This window comes from Saimiri boliviensis, chromosome 14 (genome assembly GCF_048565385.1).
Source record: "Saimiri boliviensis isolate mSaiBol1 chromosome 14, mSaiBol1.pri, whole genome shotgun sequence".
NCBI lineage: Eukaryota > Metazoa > Chordata > Mammalia > Primates > Cebidae > Saimiri > Saimiri boliviensis.
Window position 1 is genome coordinate 55585970 of NC_133462.1, and position 21633 is coordinate 55607602.

The following is a 21633-nucleotide window of genomic DNA, read 5'->3' on the forward strand; positions in this document are numbered from 1 at the left end:
CAGTGTCATGCAAAATGCCCATGGAACAAATTTGCAAATGTATCCTGAATCTAAAATAAAAGTTGAAATCATATAAATAAATAATAATTAATGATAAATAATAATTAAAATAATAACAATTAAGGGGGAGGGAAAAGACAAATCCAAAGACTCTAAACTTGTGTCTGAGCAAAGAGAAAATGCCAGGAAACTAGAAAGTTTACAAGTTCCTTTATAGAAAATGGCTACATCGTACTTATTCTCTACTACCACATCATGTTACTAGTCTCATAAAATACTTTAAAATTCATTTAACCTCAAGAAGAGTACACCGTAGTGCCTGTCTCTGTCAGTCTGTGCTGTTATAACAAAATATCATAGACTGGGTGGCAGACATAACACATATTTATTCCTCATTTATGTCTGGAGGCTGGAAGTCCAAGATCACGGTGTCAGCATCGTCAGGTTCTTGGAGACAATCCTTAATATGGTTTGGCTCTGTGTTCCCACACAAATCTCATCTTGAATTGTATTCCTGTAATTCCCACATATTGTGGGAGGAACCTGGTGGGAGATAATTTGAATCATGGTGGCAGTTTCCCTCATATTGTTCTCATGGTAGTGAATACATCTCACAAGACCTGATGGTTTTATCAGGGGTTTCTGCTTTTGCATCTCCTCATTTTCTCTTGCTGCCACCATGTAAGAAGTGCCTTTCACCTCCTGCCATGATTCTGAGGTATCTCCAGTCATATGGAACTGTAAATCCAATTAAACCTCTTTTTTCCCTAGTCTTGCATACGTCTTTATCAGCAGCATGAAAACGGATTAATACAGTACATTGGTAACAGTAGAGTGGGGTGTTGCTGAAAAAATAACTGAAAATGTGGAAATGACTTTGGAATTGGATATCAGGCTGAGGTTGGAACAGTTTGGAGGGCTCAGAAGAAGACAGGAAAATGTGGAAAAGTTTGCAACTTCCTAGAAACTTGTTGAATGGCTTTGCCCAAAATGCTGATAGTGATATTGGACAATAAGATCCAGGCTGAAGTGGTGAGACCACTTCAGTTGGAGATGAGGAACTTCTTGGGAACTGTAGTAAAGGTGACTCTTGTTATGTTTTAGCAAAGAGGCATTTTGCCCCTGCTCTTGAGATTTGTGGAACTTTGAACTCGAGAGAGATGATTTAAGGTATCTGGTGGAAGAAATTTGTAGCAGCAAAGCATTTAAAGGGTGACATGGGTACTGTTAAAACCATTCATGGCCGGGCACGGTGGCTCAAGCCTGTAATCCCAGCACTTTGGGAGGCCGAGGCAGGTGGATCACAAGGTCGAGAGATCGAGACCATCCTGGTCAACGTGGTGAAACCCCGTCTCTACTAAAAATACAAAAAATTAGCTGGGCATGGTGGCGCATGCCTGTAATCCCAGCTACTCCGGAGGCTGAGGCAGGAGAATTGCCTGAACCCAGGAGGCGGAGGTTGCAGTGAGCCGAGATCGCGCCATTGCACTCCAGCCTGGGTAACAAGAGCGACACTCTGTCTCAAAAAAAAAAAAAAAAAAAAAAAAAAAAAAAAAAAAAAAAAAAAAAAAGCATTCATTTCAAAAGGAATAAACAGCATAAAAGTTCAGAAAATTTGCAGCCTGGCATACAGTAGAAAAGAAAAACCCATTTTTTGAGGAGAAATTCAAGCTGGCTGCAGAAATTTGCATAAGTAACAAGGAGCTTAATGTTAATTCCCAAAACAATGGGGAAAGTGTCTCCAGGGAATAAAATAGGTCTTCATGGCAGCACCTCCCATCACAGACCCAGATGCCTGGGAGGAAAGAATGGTTTCATGGGCCAGGCTCCAGGTTCCCATGTTGTGTGTAGCCTAAGGAATTGGTGCCTTGTGTCCCAGCCATTGCTAAAAAGGGCCAAGGTACAGTTTGGCCCATGGTTTCATAGGATGCAAGCCTCAAATCTTGGTGGCTTCCACAGTGTTGAGCCTGTGGGTGCACAGAAGTCAAGAATTGAAGTTTGGGAACCTCCACCTAGATTTCAGAAGATGTAAGGAAACACCTGGATGCCCAGGCAAAAACTTGCTGCAGAAGCAGGGCCCTCATGGAGAGCCTCTGGTAGGGGCCCTCATGGAGAACCCCATGCAGTGTGGAAGGGAAATGTGAAGTCGGAAACCCCACACAAAGTCCCTACAGGAGCACCACCACTGTGAGAAGAGGGCCACTGTCCTCCAGACCCCGGAATAGTAGATCCACTGACAGCTGGTACTGTGTGCCTGGAAAAGCCTCAATGCCAGCCTGTGAAAGCAGCCCAGAAGAGGGCTATACCCTGCAAAACCACAGGGACAGAGCTGCCCAAGACTATGGGAACTTACCTCTTGCATCAGCATGACATGGATGTGAGAGAGGAGACATGGAATCAAAGAAGATCATTTTGGAGATTCAGAATTTGACTGCCACACTAGATTTTGGACTTGCATGGGTCCTGTAACCCCTTTGTTTTGACTTATTTCTCCCATTTGGAATGACTGTATTTACCCAATACCTGTACCACCATTGTATGTAGGAAAGAACTAGCTTGCTTTTGATTTTACAGGCTCATAGGCAGAAGGAACTTGCCTTATCTCAGATGAGACTTTGGACTGTGGACTTTAGAGTTAGTGCTGAAATGAGTTAAGACTTTGGGGGACTGTTCAGAATGATTGGTTTTGAAATATAAGGACATGAGATTTAGAGGGGCTGAGGGTGGAATGACATGGTTTGGCTCTGTGTCCCCACCCAAATCTAATCTTCAATTGTACTCCCATAATTCCCACATATTGTAGGAGGAACCTGGAGGATGATCATTTGAATCATAGGGGCAGTTTCCCCCATACTGTTCTCGTGGTAGTGAATAAGTCTCATGAGATCCAGTGGTTTTATCAGGGGTTTCTGCTTTTGCATCTCCTCATTTTCTCTTGCCACCACCATGTAAGAAGAGCCTTTCACCTCCTGCCATGAGTCTGAGGCCTCCCAGTCCCAATTAAACCTCTCTTTCTTCCCAGTCTCGAGGTTGTCTTTGTCAGCAGCATGAAAACAGTCCTCTTCCTGAAAACATCCTCACATGGCCTTCCTTGGTGCAAGCACACACAGGGAGAGAGAGAATGTCTCTCGCTTCTTCTATGGATGCTAATCCCATCATGAGTGCTCTATCCTCATGACTTCATATAAGCCTAATTACTGCCCAGAGGCCCCATCTCCTCCTAATATCACACAATTGGGGGTTTGGATTTCAACAGATGGATTTTAGGGGATGGGACACAAACACACAGTTTAAACAAGTAACTTCCTGGTCACAAAAGGGGACATATAATCTGCAAAAACTAAAGTATTTTAATAATTGACAATTTAAAACCTGATCACAAATCACTACTACCCAAGTTACCACTACTTGTAGACTAATTTAAACAATTAATTTTGAACTTCAGGTAGAAATGATCTTTTTTGGGTACATGTGAAGAACATGCAAGATTGTTGCATAGCTACACACATGGCAGTGTGATTTGCTGCCTTCCTCCCCTTCACCTATATCTGGCATTTCTCCCCATGCTCTCTCTCCCCAACTCCCCACTCTCCACTGTCCCTCCCCTATTTACCCCAAACAGACCCCAGTGTGTAGTTCTCCTCTCCCTGTGTACACGTGCTCTCATTGTTCACCTGCCTATGAGTGAGAAATGATCTTTAAAAACTTATAATATTAAAAAATAAGCAAAAAACATATTAGTAGCTTAATAGCATATTCAAAGTTCATATAGCCTGTAAGGATATTTGATGACCTCATAGTAGAATTATATCTATTGGGTGCAGTGGCTCATGCATGTAATCCCAACACTTAGGGAGGCTGAGGTAGGTGGATCTCTTGAGCTCAGGAGTTCAAAACCAGCCTGGGCAACATGGTGAAACTTCATCTCCAAAGAAGATACAAAAATTAGTTGGGCATGATGGTACCCTCCTGTGGTCCTGGATCCTTGGGAGGCTGAGACACAAGAATCCCTTGAACCCAGGAGGTGGAGTTGCAATAAGCAGGGATCGCATCTCTGCACTCCAGCCTAGGTGACAGAGTGAGACTACCATCACACACACAAAAAAGGCATGCTCAGGGGTAGACTGAGGCTCAAAAGATAAACAAAATGATCTCTTAAAACCTATCAAACTTGTTAGCACAATTAGACACAGCCGTGTATGTGAGAAACACTCAAAATATGGACTTAAAGAAGACAGCAGTTCCTTTTTTGTTGTTAATCACTGATTCCCTTTATTTTTCTCTTTCTCTTTTTTTAAATTACGCTTTAATTTCTGTGGTACATGTGCAGACCATGCAGGTTTGCTACATAGGTATACACTATACACGTGCCATAATGATTTGCTGCATTCATCTCCCATCGTCTGCATTAGGTATTTTTCCTTATGTTAGCTCTGTCCAGTACCTCCAACCCTGCTAACCCTCCCTTAGCCTCCCCACCCCCTCAACAGGCCCTGGTGTGTGATGTTCCCCCTTCTGTGTCCATGTGTTCTCATTGTTCAACACCCCCTTATGAGTGAGAGCATGGGTGTTTGTTTTTCTGTTCTGTGTCAGTTTGCTGAGAATGATGGTTTCCAGCTTCATCCATGTCCCTGCAAAGGATATGAACTCATCCTCTTTTAGGGCTGCATAGTATTCCACGGTGTATATGTGCCACATTTTCTTTATCCAGTCTATCATTGATGGGCATTTGGGTTGGTTCCAAGTCCTTGCTGTTGTAAACAGTGCTGCAATAAACATACGTGTGGATGTGTCTTTATAATAGAATGATTTATAATCCTTTGGGTATATACCCAGTAATGGGATTGCTGGCTCAAATGGTATTTCAAAAAAAAAAAAGCCATTTATACCTTGTCTTGCTGTCATTCTCTTATCCTGTCCCAAGATCTAAAGTGACTGTTAAGCTCCAGCTGCTCTTCATGCCTACATTGCAGGTAGGAAAAGTGTAACTAGGAGTAAGTGCAGCAGGATCGCAGACCTTACTTTTTGAGGAGACTCCCTGAAAGTTCCACACACATTTACATTTAACTAATGTATTGCCCACTCAGTTATGTGGCCATTCATATCTGAGAGAGAGGCTGGAAAATGTAGTCTTACACTGTGGCAATGTGCCCGCAAAATATTGGTGTTCTATTACTGAGAAGGATGGAAAGAGATGCTGGGGTAGGCAATTAAGATGCTCTGCCACAGGCTTATTTATCTACATCATAATTAAAGAAATTCTATTAACTTAGGCCAAATAGAAAACACAAAAACATATTTGATGGATATCTTTAAGACATTAACTCATCATGGAAAGTGCCTTTCTTCAAGTGTCTAAAATAAAGATCAACATTTTACGATTTGAGTAGCAGTGGTTGGCATCAACAAGGCTGACATAGTTGTTGAATAGTGATTAAGTCTGGGCCCCGGAGCCAGGCCATCTTGGTGGAGTTCTAGCATTAATTGTATGGACTTGGACAAATAACTTGGCACATTTGATTCATCTGTGAAATGTAGAAAATGATATCTATTAGTCGAGGTTGTTGTGATGAGTAAGTAAATTACAAATGGAAAGTTAATGAATACAGAACTGTGCCGAACACCTAGCCAGTGCTTAACAAATACTAGCTTTCTTTATAATTCGTTTCATTAGTATTATATTTAAAGCACACATTGTCTAATAGCCTTCATACTATATGATGTGTATAATAAAATTAAAAAGTTTCAGTTAAATATATATGTTAATTTTATGCTTATTAAATTTACATTTAACCTTAGACTACCCTTTATTACTGGGTATAAAGTCTAATAAAGGCAAAGTGATCTTATTTCATAAATAATTTTTAATAAATACATAGACTGCTAAAGAAAACAGCTCTAAAATTTAATAATGTAGGTAGGACTGTATCTTCAGCATGAATTATTAGTATACATTTTTGCAGTATTAATAGCCAGGAAAGTCATATATGATATCCAAAACTGGTAAAAAAAGAATAAAATTATGTTCAGCTTACTTGATCCTCATTAAATCATAAATATGTTGTGGAATAAAGCCCAGATTCCTATTGGTGAAATTGCATTTATTTAAAGTTTCATGAAATCTGCTTAGCATTCTGTTAGTGTCTTGGATATAATCCGCTCTCTGATATTATTTATAAAGTATACTCATTAAAGAAACTGTGAACATTTTGATATACTGACAAATTGCACCCTCCAGTGGAAAAAATGTTTATCCATAAAATTTTAATGTGTTTCTGCATCGCAACTTTAATATATTCAAAGTTGCTTTTGCCTAAAATTCTTTTAAATGTAATTGTGTTTTATGACCTGAATATGTAGAATGAATATGTATCTCACTCTATTGGATATACATTATACTTTATGAGTCCTCAGTCTAGTATGCAAATAGGACATTAAATATCAGCTAAAGAAAAGAGCTTTAAAGCAAAATTATTTTGGAATTATTAACTTGTCATGGGTCCACTCCAACATAAAAAGTAGAACTCATTCACTTCCACTTCATATTCTATAGAATAAAGTGGAACCACAAACCATAGTAATTTACACAGGCGGACAAGTTACTGAACTAAAAATATTTTATATTCATGCCTCAAAATATCCCTCAAGGATTTTCTTTTGTATAATTAAAAGCAACTATACTCCACAAGGCTAGTTTTTTCTTAGATAAATGTAGTATTTTTTGTATCCATAAAGGACCATATGGATACTAAAAATTGCAGAAGAAGGTTAAAAAACAGCTACCCTCTATCAATCAGAAAGAGTTCCAAAACTAAGTAACTGTATAAACACATCCATATTTTAGGGCTACTTTAAGTTAAAAAACTTTCTCTTGTTTAAGAGATATTTGCATCAAATGAAGATATTTACAAATTGTTCATAGCATACAACAGTCCAAATATGATTTTCACCTATGCTGTGTAAAGAAGTTAAACATTCATAAGTTTCTCTACTAAATTCAGTGCATTTTTTCATCATACGTAACACAAGCTAATCCAAATGTTTTAATTTCTTTCAGTGCATATTTCCAAACTCATTAAAGGGAATGAAATTATGTTATTAAATGGCTATATCTTATGGAATCTATGTCACACAATTTTATTCACATCAATACTATAATTCACTCTAAAAAATCACAGGCATGCACAAAATAGGAAACAAAACGTGAGTTTTTAATAAATTTGAAGTATACTATCTACTTTAAACCACTGTAATATGTATTTTAACAAAATAGCTAATTTCCAAACCCCTTTTCTAATTCTGGCACAGAATTAGAAATTTCTGTTTTGTAATCCTATAAATGACGCCATCATATCCAGGATCCATGTTCCAAATACTGTAGGAGGTGACAGTCACAGTCAAGGCCAAGGTGATCATTATCCAAAGTATCATGTTGAAGAATCACTGAATATTCAAAATTATACTTCTATGTGAAGTTATAGGGACTTACTGTGTTCCTCACTTGTTTTGCCTCAAAGATAGTCCTTGTCTTCCTCACAAGGGAGGTGTCAAATGACTTAAGTGACTATCTCTACCACTGCATTCCCACTGTAATCATCGTACATGTCATCTGCAAACATTTGCAGTGTCAACGAAGATCTTAGAAGCATCTCTGAATTGTTCAGAGTCTTCCCTGTAATGCGTCCCGGTTTCATTCAAACCTGCCAGCTCCAGTGAATATAGATCAGGAGAATGATCCTCGGCTAGATGCTTATGACGAGACAGCAAGTTTGAAATATCATATAGCACTTGGAGTTCAGAAAGAAAGAGCAGGTCAACTCTGTTCCTACTCAGAGAATTCAGGGGAAATGAACTGAGAATAGAGTTTTCCTGAAACAAGAGATTATGGAGCTGTTCTAAGGTGACTGAAAGGTCTCCAAACGCTGAGTTGGCCTTCCCTACCACATACACTCTTTCCTCACTGGGAGCCAACTGCAAAACAGCAGGAGTTTCCTCAGAAAATAAGGAGCAAATGGAATTTGCAGCAGTGTTAAGACTAAAAGGAACTGCTTTCTCCAAAGGGTAAGAAACGACACTGCCTGTGGGTAGAGCCAGTTTGTCCACTCCCTTCACCATCACCATGACGGTAGCCCAAGGGCGATGAACTAGGTCACCCACTGGAAGTCCTGGCCAAGAAAGGTTTTTCTTCGCAGAGAAGACCATGTACAACGCAGCCATGTCCGGGATTCACTCTGCGGTGTAGGCCAATTTCTATTTCAAAACTAACAGACCGTGGTGATCTCAATATACTAAACTCGTTCCCCCAAACGCTCACCACCAACAAGGACAGGAGCACAACAGACACAGTCACAGTGCCGCTGGGGCTGCAGCAGTGCGGGGTGACAAGGAGCGGGCTGGTGGGACACGCGGGACACGTGGGCAACCACCGTAGCTTGAGAAGGTGACAGCAATCAGACTTATCCCGACTCATGGGGCTTGTCCCTTCATTGCCTAAAGGAATATTAAAAAAAAAAAGTAAAAAATAAAATTATATATGTACCTGTATATATTGAACATTTTCTAAAAGATACACTCCACTATGTATTCTTTAAAAAATCCTCCACTACGTGTGTATATGTATGTGTGTGTGTGTGTGTGTGTGTGTGTGTGTATGTGTGTGTATATATATACATGAAGTGGAGGATATTCAAATATTCCTGTGAGTAAAGATTTCAGTTGGAAAGATCTGTAGTTGCCCAATATAGAAAGATGAATTTTTTAAAATGGTTAAATAAACATTGAAGCATCATCTATTCTTGTCGTAAGGGCAAGAGAGGAGTAGGGCAAGGAAAATAGTACTTCTGGACACAGATCACATGTCAGGATCAGGGCTACGTGGTTAGATACACAAAGTCATTCCATCACCACCCAGCCCCAATTTTACAGTAATGCAAAACAGGTTCATACAGCCTCTCGATTTTTTTTTAACTAAAATCCTCCTAATGACAAAGGAAATTTAATATAGCCTGCAAGAAATATGAAGGCATATCCCACAGCAACTACTAATCAGTGAGAAATGTCTTTATCTTTTAAAATCATCAAGCAAATGTTTCATCCTAGCTCAAAATATACGTGCTTTTGGTCAGTGTAAAAAATGTTTATTACTGCTAGTAAAATTATTATTTTTCATAAAGAATTGAAACTGAGCACATCTCTCTGTTTTTCACTCCAGTCTGAGGAGCATAAAAGCTGACACTAGCAGAATATGATGAGGTGTGTTTTGAACACAGAGGGTCTTGACTCTAAAACTGAATTCAACCTACAATACTCCACATTAATTCTATAGTTATCAAATCTTTCCAACCAAAATCTTTGCTCACTCCTTGTTTTATCTACCACCGTTTCTTATGAATCAATGGCATAATATCAACTCAGGCAGTTATCACCTAACACTGAGGTTCCTTTCTTAACTGTCAATTTCTGTTAGAAATTGGCGTTATTCCTCATTGGCTCTCTTCTCTTTACCACAACATGGCCTCTAAAAATCTTTTATTTTCCTAAGTAATTATACTCAATCCTTTACTTCGCACACCTTATGCACCCCAGGCAAAATACAAGTCTTATAGCCTGTGACTACCTTTTTATGTTTAGCATGCTCGTTAGAAGATGTGTGTATCTCTTCCTTGTAGAGATTGTAGAGAATTTTATTAGTCTGTTCTTACAATGCTATAGAGGACTACCTGAGATGGGGTAATTTATGAAAAAAGGAAGTTTAATTGTCTCACAATTCCACAGGCTATAAAAGAGGCATGACTGGGAAGCCTCGGAAAACTTACAATCACATTGTAAGGCAAAGGTAAGGCAAGACTGTCTTTCATGGCAGAGCAGGAGAGAGGTGGAGGGAGATGCCACACACTTTTAAATGATCAGATCACCTGAGACTCACTCACTATCACCAGAATAGTGAGGGCGAAATCCACCCCCATGATCCAATCACCTCCCACCTGGCCCCTCCTCCGATTCAACATGACATTTGATCAGGGACACAAATCCAAACCATATGAAGAATTAAGCTAAAAAATAAATTTTTCTACCTGTATTACCACTTTGCCAAACATTAGCTATCTTTGGCAAATCAACCTACATCTTGTTTTCAACAGGAAGCAAACACAATAGTTATCTTTGTTCCCTAAAGCTTTTGTAACCCATGGTCTAATTCTGACACCCTCCCTGCTCCCATGTTCTTGGATCTTATCTCATCTCGGAATTCCCTGTCTGAAGTCAGCCTAGATATAGTTTGTTCTCACCTCTCTTGAATCCCTAATTCAGTGTTTTCATGTTGCTGGTCCACATTTTATTTTTACTTCTTCCAAATTCATTATTTACTTGTTTATACATCTTTTTACTTCATTTTACTTAATTCTTACTTTTTGTCCATGTCTTTTAAAAATACCTCACTTCCTAAAGTCTTTATCCAATTTGTTTTATTATTCAATACTTTACTGTGTACCTCTTATTCCTTTTCTCTTTTTCAATCAATTTTAGTTAATCTTTTTCTTTCAATCTCTCCATGTTAAATATTAGGTCAGACTCACAAAGGAGAACAAATTTGTTTTATTATTTAATACTTCACTGTGTTCCTTTTATTTCTTTTATTCAATAAATATTAATTAATTATTTTTCAATCCTCTATGTTAACTAGTAGGTCAGATCCACAAAGGAAAACAAAGGAAGAAGGTGTCTTGTGTCTACTGCAGGAAACGTACTAATGAGAAAAACACACTAAAAATTGTATAACACTATGTTAAGTGTTACAAAGACGAGGTATGCAGTTTCATGAAAATGTGTGACTGGGTCATTATCCTAGTCAGAGAAGTTAACAAAAGCTTCTCAAAAGAAGAGATGAACAATTCTCACGGAATGATGAAAATACATAAGAGAGTGAGTGCCACAGACACGGAGATAGTAGCACAAAACCCTTTGTGAGGAGAGAACAAGCAAACTGATTTACAGGAAGTGAAAAAGGCCATCGTGGCTGGCGCACACAGAGAGAGAAGCATGGTATGAAACTTAGAGGTAAGTGCAGCTTGGATAATACAAGTTTTGTTGAGAATTTTGGTGTGTATCTTAAAACCGAATGAAAACCATTCAAATGCTTCAGCAGAGGTAAGAGGAGAAATGTGAGGAGATTTGCATTTGAAACCTTACTCCTCTACATACTACCTATGTGACATGACTTTGGGTAAGTTTCTCAATCTCTCTTAGCCTCATCTGTGAAATGGCGAGAATAATAGTCATTACATTAGCAGTAGTATAAGAAGTAGTAATGGTAATAATAGGTAAGCTTTATGGACCTGGCACTAGACACTGATCTCAGTGCCTCAGGCATTGTCCCTTTTAATCATCTGTGATGTACATACTATTACTGTCATCCCTATTTTTCAAGTGAAGAAAATAAGGCACAAAAATTTAGTGAAAGAAACAAAACAGTAAATGGTGGATTATCTATGTCACAGGATTCTGTGAAGGTTAGAAGTGTTACCAGACTAAACTAGTTACCACAAAATTTAGCACATAGTAAGAATTTGATAAAATTCTTATTTTATCGGAGGTTCCAGTTTCAAATAAAATTGTGAGTCCAGATTTTTAAAAACACTATTCAGTTTGAATTCTTATGAATGACAATTCTTTTTCTTGCAGCCAATTTTGTCATACTAATGTCTTATACTTAACTTTTGAACACATGATGAGACTTCTCAGTGGCCATGACAAACCTACCAGCACTGTCAATTCACTTTAGCTTCCATAGCACTTACTAGGTACATGGCCTTTAGTCTCCTTACTGTCTGTGCCTCAATAACCCTGTGCTCTTCTCCCTATCAAGCCTTTCCACTGGGCTTGCTGTTGTTGTAAGTCTGTTTTCCTAACTCTAACTTCTTCACTAAATACTCCTTGCAACTTCTAGCCTCAACTTCAATTTGTTATTCCCTGAGGTTACTGCTTTTCCTGCAGCTGCTCAAAATAGGTGTTTCCTACTACACATCCCGCCTCCCTTTGTTCCCCAGTACTACTTCCAGGACATTATTCCTTCAAATTAATGTAAAAATAAATTAGCTCCTTTAAAGCCTGTGTGCCTGCCTATATCATGTCCTGCTCTCCTATTCCCTGCCATCCACAAACCTTGTATTATCCACATCCAAGGGGCTTTTACATTCACATAGCCCACACAATCTCCTTTCTCTTGGGGTTATGGATCCAACTTCACTGACCTCCACGTTTATTCCACTCAAGTGAGACACCAGAGTAGAGGTCATCAGTAGGGCCTATGGGCCAAATTAAAGCTGAAAATGTTGTTTTGTTTAGTCCAGGAAATTTAAAAAGTATACTTTACATGACTGGCGCTGAGCAACCATATCTCCATACTCATATATGAGAATCTCTAAAAAGGCACTTCCTTCCCAAATTATGTAAATGAGTTCTAGCAGTCAACCAGTACCCTTGATTCTCAAATTACACTCTCAAAGTTACAATTGTATAACCAACCCAGAAAAAAAAAAAAGTTCTTGCCAGTAGCAGAGTACTTCCTGACACAACATTAAGTTTTGAGAATCACTGTGTTTTTGTAATGAAGTGACACACCTTTCTTGTTCCTCACCTGGCATATGTGGCAAGCTCTGATTTTGAGTCTAAAGTCTACAAAAGTCTCCAAGTACTAAGACATTGTCTGCTCTCTCTTTATGGTACTTTAACAACTTTTATTTTTCATTATAAAAATAAATGTTTACAACAGAAGAGCTAAATTTTTTTTTAATTGAAGAAAGGAAAATCTTATATTATCCCGATACACAAAGACAATCTCTGTTAGTATTTGAGTACAGTGTCTTCCCATCTTTACTCAGTGCCTTTCCTTTCTATAAATGTGACCATGCCCTGTCAGCAACAAGGACTATTTTTTTCACATAAAAATTAACACATATTTTTCTATGTTGTTACAGTCTCTTAGAATATATTGTTTTACTGAGATATATAGTTCATAAATCATAAAGTTCACAATTTTCATATATGCAATTTAGTGGATTTTAGTGTTTGTGAGGTTGTGCAAACATGACCACCATCTAATTCTAGAGCAGTTTCATCACCTCAAAAAAACCTATATCTAATAGCAATAATTCCCCAGTCCCCTCTCTCCCTGTCCCTTACCAACTACTAATCTACTTTCCAACTTTATAAATTTGTATTCTGGATATTTTGTATAAACAGATTCATAGTATATGTTGACTTTAGTGTTTTACTTCTTTCTTTTAGCATGTTTTCTAGGTTCCTCCATGGTTAGCATGTATCAGTACTTTATTACTTTTTATGGCTGAGTAATATTCATTTGCATGACTATACCAAATTTTGTTTATCCATTCATCAGTTGATGGACATTTGCATTGTTTCCGATTTGAGGGTGCTATGAATAATGCAGCTATCATTCATGTGCAAGTTTTTGCGTGAACATGTGCTTTCAATTCTCTTCATCATATACATAGGAGTGGAGTGTCTGGGTCACATGTTTAACTTTTAAGGAACTGAGAATCTGTTTTCCAAAATAGGTGCACCATTTTATATTCTCACCTACAACATAAGAGGGTTCCAGTTTCTCCACACTCTTGCCCATGCTTGTTATTATCCAATTTTATAAATTATGACCATCTTAGTAGGTATGAAATGGTACTTTACTGTGCTTTTGGTTTGTATGTCTGTCCATAAGTACTAATGATATTGAACATCTTTTCATGTGTTTATTAGCATTCATGTATCTTTGGAGAAATATCTATTTCAATTCAATGCACACTTTTAAAATTGGGTTGTTTTTCATTGTTGGTTTGTAGGAGTTCTTTATATATTCTAGATACTAGATCCTTATCAGATTTGTGATTTTCAAATATTTTCCCCCATTCTGTGGGTTGTCTTTTCACTTTCTTGAGAATGTCCTTTCTCTATGGGACTTTTATGAGATGAAGGGCCTGAATGTCACTTTATAATCATGGTCTTTCTCTGAAGATCATAGAGTAAATATGTTTCTCACAAATCACAAGGAACTGTCCTCATTCCTGACCTGTGGCTGCTGACATTCACATAAGTCTTTCAAAGGAGCCCGTAAGCCCTCTTCAGTTTTGACCTCATTGCAGTATACTATTATTCTTTTAACTGTTATGATATTTGAGCACTAGTTTTATAAAATTTCCATTACCCTAGTTTAAATAATCTAGCTCGATATCCTTTTGAAACATAATTAATTTTTAATGAAGGTAAATATCCCACCAGGATTTGTAATAATTTTGGATCCCTCCAATGAAAAACTTGTATCTCTTCCATAACTTAAGGTTAAAAGAGTAGCTCAATATCAGCAAGAAACTGCATTATAGTATACTTCTGGCTTCCCACTAACGTTTAATTGACAACTTCCAACTAATTTATTTATTCAAAACTATTTACTGACTTATTATCAGGATCTATACATTTTACTAGTTATTAAGGATACAGTAGTATATAGAATTAATATGGCTCTGTCCTCTTAGATATTTTAGTTCCACAGTTGAGTAGGCGAGCAACCATGTAATATGGGAGCTATAGTGTTCTGAGAGCAAATAAAAGAGGAACATTAGCTTGTATTTGAGTGCACAACAAACTTCTTCAATGAGAAAATGTCTAATCTGAAACTATTAGAATTATAAAGATTGATGGGACTATGTCAAAATAGGGGTAAAATGGTAACATACTGGAGAAAGAATAATCTAAGGGAAGGAAACTATACATTCAGAAAACCAGATGGGAGGCAAAAGAGCATGCTGTTAAGTATAAGAAATTTAAAGATGTTCCAACTCTTGGTTGATATGATTAAGTCAAAACTGACAAGCAATTTAAGGATATTTAAATAAAAAAAAATATTTCCATTGCAAAGAAAAATGCAGATATATGTTCTAGTAGATTAAATTGAGACCTAGTTACATTCTTTATTGACATATGTCAATGATATAAATGATGTATGACTGGATTTATGCAAAAAGTTTTCAGATGCAATAAACTCGGGGGTCCTTTCAGCTTTTTATTCCTTGGCAATCACGTAGCCTCTCAGAAGTTCATAACTAGATCCTTATTTTTCAGTAGAACCACATATTTTCAATGGTACCACAGTTATCTAGAAAAGGTAGTTTGTTTAGATCATAGTAAGTGGCTGGATTTTCATTTATCTCTTTGCTCCTATATATATCATAAGGTAACACTGTGAAAAGAATTCAGCCAGGGGCCTAATGTTTAGATATTTAGAAGATAAAGGAAATAAACCAGCTGCTAAAACCTCACTTCCATGGGCATACTCATCTGACTCCAAATTCAAAGGAAGTTTTCAGAGGGGAGTCAAATCAATCACCTCTACCACTGTAGCCTTAGTAACTAGTAAAATGCCTATGCTCTGGGAAAAAGTAAGTAAATATTTCTGAATAAGCTAGTTGAAGATTGTCAATTATTAGTGAGCAACCAAAAGTATATGAAATACTGTTTCTTGCTAATATTGAGGTCCTTTCTTACCCTTAATTAATTATGGATGCTAATTAATTGTGATCATTAATTAATATGAAGGTATTTTGTAGTTACAATTTAGCAGATTAAAGACATTTTCCTTTATTTCTAGTTTGTAATACCTTTTACAATATTATTAATGAATGCTATATTATACAAAAAATATTTTGCAGTTATTGAGAAATTTGTATACCATTTTTCCTTTAACTTATTTAAAAATTCTTTAATTTTTGTGGATAGATAGTAGGTATATATATTTATGGTTTACATGATATATTTTGATACAGGGATACAATGTGTAATAATGGCATCAGGGTAAATAGGGTATCCACCACCTCAAGCATTTATCCTTTGTGTTTTGGAAATTCCAATTATACTCTTTCAGTTATTTAAAAATATACGATTAAATTATTTTTTACTATAGCCCCTCTGTTGTAGTAGCAAATGCCAGGTTTTATTTACTCTATTTTTGACCCATTAACTGTACCCTTTCCCACCTATCACCAACTACCCTTCCTGGCCTCTGGTAACCCATCCTTCTACTCTCATCTCCATGAGTTCCACTGTTTTAATTTTTTGCTTCCACAGATAAGTGAGAACATGCAATGTTTGCCTTTCTGTGACTGGCTTATTTCACTTAACATAATAACCTCCAGCTCTCGTTGATGTTGCAAATGACTGGACCTCGTTCTATTTTATGGCTGAATGATACTCCACTGTGTGTTTTCTTTATCCATTCATCTGTTGATGGGCCCTTAGGTTGCTTTGCAATCTTGGCTATTGTGAATAGTGCTGCAATAAAATTGGAGTGTAGGTATCTCTTTGATATACTGACTTCCTCTCCTTTGGGTGTATACACAGCAGTGGGATTACTGGATCATATGATAAGCTCTATTTTTAGTTTTTGAGGAATCTCCAAACTGTTCTTCACAGTTGTTGTATTATTTTACATTCCCAACAACAGTACACAAGGGTTCCCTTTTCTCCACATCCTTGCCAGCATTTGTTATTGACTGTCTCTTGGATAAAAGTCATTTTAACTGAGGTGAGATGATATTTCATTGTAGTTTTGATTTGTATTTCTCTGATGATCAATGGTGTCGTGCAGTTTTTCATATACTTGTTTGCCATGTGTATGTCTTCTTTTAAGAAATACCTATTCATATCTTTTGCCCATTTTAACAATCAGGTTATTAGATTTTTTTCATACAGAATGGTTTGAGGTTCTGGTTATTAATCCCTTGTCAGATGGGTAGTTTGCAAATATTTTTTCCCATTTTGTAGGTTGTCTCTTCACTTTGTTGATTGTTTCCTTTGTTGCAAAGAAGTTTTTTAACTTGATGTGCTCCAATTTTTCCATTTACCTTTTGTTGTCTATCCTTGTAGGGTATTGCTCAAGAAGTTTTTGTTCACTCCAGTGTCCTGAAGAGGTTCCCCAATGTTTCCTTTTAGCAGTTTTATAGTTTGAGGTCTTAGATTCATTTTGATTTGACTTTTGTATATGTCAAGAGATAGAGGTCTAGTTACATTCTTTTGTAATATGGATATCCAGTTTGCCAGCACCAATTATTGAAGAAGCTGTCTTTTCCCGCAAAGTATGTTCTTGTCACTTTTGTCGGAAATTAGTTCACTGTAGATGTATGGATTTATTTCTGGGTTTTCTATTCCGTTCCACTTGCTCGTATGTCTTTTTCTATACAGTATCATGCAGTTTTGGTTACGTAGCTTCATGGTGTAATTTGAAGTCAGGTAATGTGATTCTTCCAGTTTTGTTCTTTTTGCTTAGGATAGCTTTGGCTATTCTGGGTCTTTTGGTTCCATATAAGTTTTAAAACATTTTTTTTTCTATTTTGGTGAAGAATGTCATTGGTATTTTGATAAAGATTGCATTAAATATGTAGATTTCTTTGGGTAGTATAGACATTTTAACAATATTGAGTTTTCCAATCCATGAGCATGGAATATCTTCTCCTCTTTTTGTGTCCTCTTCAATTTCTTGCATCAATGTTTCATAGTTTTTGTTGTAGAGGTCTTTCCTTTCTTTGATTATATTTATTCCTGGGTATTTAATTTGATTTGTAGCTATTGTAGATGGGATTATTTTCATTTCCTTTTCAGATCGTTCACTGTTGGCATATAGAAATGATTTTTGTATTTTGTATCCTGCAACTTTACTAAATTTATCAGTTCTAATATTTTTTGGTGGAATATTCAGAATTTTTCAAATATAAGATCATATTATCTGTAAACAAAGATAATTTGACTTTATCCCTTCCAATGTGGATACACTTTATTTCTTCCTATTGTCTGAGTGTTCTAGCTATGACTCTCAGTATTATGTTAAATAACAGTGGTGTCAGTGGGCATTTTTGTCGTGTTTCAGATCTTAGAGAAAATGTTTCAGCTTTTTCTCATTCAGCATGCTCCTAGCCATGAATCTGTCATATATAATTTTATTATGTTGAGGCAAGTTTCTTCTATATCCAGTTTTTTTAGGGGTTTTATTACAAAGTGATGTTGAATTTTATCAAATGCTTTTCCAGCATCAATTGAAATGATTATTTGATTTTTGTCCTTCATTCTGTTGACATGATGTATCACATTGATAAATTTGCATGTGTTGAACCATCTTGCATCCTTTGGATAAATCCCACTTGGTCATGATGAAACATTTTTCAATGTGTTGTTGAATTTGATTTTCTAGTATTTTGTTGCAGATTTTTGTATCAATATTCATCAGTGATATTGGCCTGTATTTTTCTTTTTTTAATGTGTCATTGTCTGTTTTTTTTGTTGTTTGTTTGTTTGTTTGTTTGTATCAGAGTAATACTGGGCCTCATAGAATGTGTTTAGAAATACTCTTACCTCCTCTGTTTTTCAGAATAGTTTGAGTAGGATTGGTATTAGTTCTTCAAATGTTTGGTAGAATTCAGCAGTGAAGCCATCAGATCCTGGGCTTTTCTTTGCTGGAAACCTTTTATTATAGCAACAATTTTTTGTTATTGGTCTGTTTAGGTTTTGGATTTTGTCATGGTACATTGTATATGCTTAGGAATTTGTTCATTTTTTCTAGATTTTTCCAATTTATTGGCATATGATTGCTCACAATAGCCACTAATGATCATTTGAATTTCTGCAATATCATTGTAATATCTTCTTTTTCATCTCACTTGATTTAATTGGGTCTACTCTCTTTATTTCTTAGTCTGGCTAAAGGTTTGTCAATTTTGTTTAACTTATGAAACAACCAACTTTTTGTTCCATTGATCTTTTGTATTGTTTGCTTTATTTAAATTTTATTTATTTCTGCCTTGATCTGTATTATATCCTTCTTTCTGCTCTTTGGGGTTTGGTTTGCTTTTGCTTTTCTAGTTTGTTAAAATGTATTGTTGGGTTGTTTATTTGAAGTTTTCTTTCCTGTTTTTGACGTAGGCAGTTATAAACTATCCTCTTAGTACTGCTTTTATGTATCCTACAGGTTTTGGTATGTTGTGTTGCTATTATCAGCTATTTCATAAAATCTTTCAATTTCCTTTTTAATTTCTTCATTGGCCCACTGGCCATTCAGGAATGTACTGCTTAATTTCCATGTATTTGTATAGCTTCCAAATTTTCTTTTGTTATTGATTTATAGCTTTAGTCCATTGTTGTCAGAGAAGATATTTTATGCAATTTCAATTTTTTGAATGTTTTAAAACTTGTTTTATGACCTGACATATGATCTATTCTTCAGAATGATCCATGTGCTGAAGAAAAGAATGTGTATTCCGCAGCTCTTGGATAAAATGTTTTGCAAATATCTGTTAGATCCATTTGGTCTACAGTGCAGATAAAGTCTAATATTTCTTTGTCAATTTTCTGTCTGGAAGATCTGTCCAATGCTGAATGTGGGGTGTTGAAGTCTCCAGCTATTACTGTGTTGGGATCTCTCTCTCTCTTTAGCTCTAATAATATTTGTTTTATATATCTAGTGCTCCAGTGTTAGTTGCATATATATTTATGATTGTTATATCCACTAGCTCAACTGACCCATTTATCAATATATAGTGAACTTTATTGTCTCTTCTTATAGTGTTTATCTTGAAATCTATTTTGTCTGACATAAGTAATAGTTATTCCTGCTCTTTTTTAGTTTCCATTGGCTTGTAATATATTTTTCCCTTCTTTTATTTTTAGTCTGTGTGTGTGTCTTCAAACATGAAGTATGTTTCTTGTAGGCAACAGATCACTGGATTTTTTTTAAATCCATTCAGCCACTCTGTCTTTTGATTAGCGAGTTTAGTCCCTTACATTCAGGGTTATTAACAACAGGTAAGAATTTCTGCCATTTTATTATTTTTTCTGGTTGTTTTGTGATCTTCTCTGTCTTTATTCCTTCTTTCCTGGTGTTCTTTTAGTAAAGGCGATTTTCTCTGGTGATATGATTTAATTTCCAATCTAGATAAAGACATGAATATCCAAGTACAAGAATGCTATAGAACACCAAGCAAATTTAATAGAAGCAAGACTAGCTCAAAGCCTTTAATAATCAAACTCCCAAAGGGCAAAGATAAAGGATCCTAAAAGCAGTAAGATGAAAGAAACAAATAACATACAATGAAGTTTCAATTTGTCTGGCCACAGATGTTTCAGTGGAAACCTTACAGGTCAGAGGAGAGTGACCTGACACATTTGAAGTGCTGAAGGAAAAAGACTTTTACTCTAGAACAGAATATCTGGAGACAATATCCTTTAAACATGAAAGAAAAATAAATATTTCCCCAGGCAAAGAAAAGCTGAGGGACTTCCTGATAATATTTGTAGGACACCAAACCTGTCCTACAAATAATGCTAAAGGGAGTACTTTAATCAGGAAAAAATAACAAAGCTGGAGGCATCAGACTACCTGCCTTCAAACTATACTACAAGGCTACAGTAACAAAAACAGTATGATACTGCTTTTTAAATTATTTCAATCTCTTTTTTAAATTTATCTGCTAGAATTCTGAATTCTTCTATGTTATCCTGAATTTCTTTGAGTTTCCTCAACACAGTTATTTTGAATTATCTGTCTGAAAGCTCATGTATCTGTTTCTCCAGGATTGGTCCTTATTGCATTATTTGATTCGTTTGGTGAGGTCATGTTTTATTGGACAGTCTTGATATCTGTAAATGTTTGTCTGTATCTAGGCATTGAAGAGTTAGGTATTAACTGTAGTTCTCTGCAGTCTGGGCTTATTTATACCCTTCCTTCTTGGGAAGGATTTTCCAGGTATTCAAAGGAACCTGGATGTTGTGATCTAAGCTGTATCACTTTATGAGCCGGTGACACTGTGGTTCCTGTAGACTTGAAGTGGTATCACCTTGATGGTCTTAGACAAGATCTGGAAGAATTCTCTGGATTACCAGGCAGAGACTCTTGTTCTCTTCCCTTCCTTTCTCCCAAACAAATGGAATCTCTCTCTCTGTTCTGAGTACCCTGGAATTGAGGCTGGAGTGATGCAAGCACCCTTGTGGTGCCTACCACTAGGACTGAACTAGGTTAGACCTTAAGCCAGCACAGCACTAGGTCTCACCCAAAGCCTTCTGTAACCACTCCCTGGCTACTATCTATGCTCGCTCAAGGTCCTGTGGCTCTACAGTCAGCAGGTGGTGAAGCTAGCCAAGTCTGTGGCCTTTCTGTCAGGTTGCTGCATTAACTGAGGCCCCAGATGGGTCCAGTGGTGCCATCTGGGAGCCAGCAACTAGAGTAAAATACCTTAGAAGTCACCTGGTATGCTATTCTACAGTGGCTGAGCTGGCGCTCAAACCACAAGATGCAGTACTTCCCACTCTTTCCTCCCCTTTCCAAAGGCTACCACAGGCTCATGGAGAATACGGCCAGGCTATTACTAATGTTTCCTTAATACCCAAAAGCTCCCTTGTCAGCTTGAAGTGAGTGCTGTCTGGCCTGGGACTCACCTCTTATGGCAGTGGGTCCCCCTCTGGCTCTGAGCAGATCCAGAAATGCTTTCAAAAAGCCATGGCCTGGAATCAGTAACTTGATGAGCCTGTATGGTACTCTAACCCCTGGTATCTAAATCCAGCAAGTTTCAGAGTCTTACCCAAGGC

General features: G+C 36.8%; 1 pseudogene; it reads right to left on the reverse strand.

Annotated features, from left to right (window-relative positions):
• Positions 1-7293: 7293 nt before the first annotated feature.
• Positions 7294-8121, reverse strand: LOC101032075 (renin receptor pseudogene; annotated as a pseudogene).
• Positions 8122-21633: the final 13512 nt, after the last annotated feature.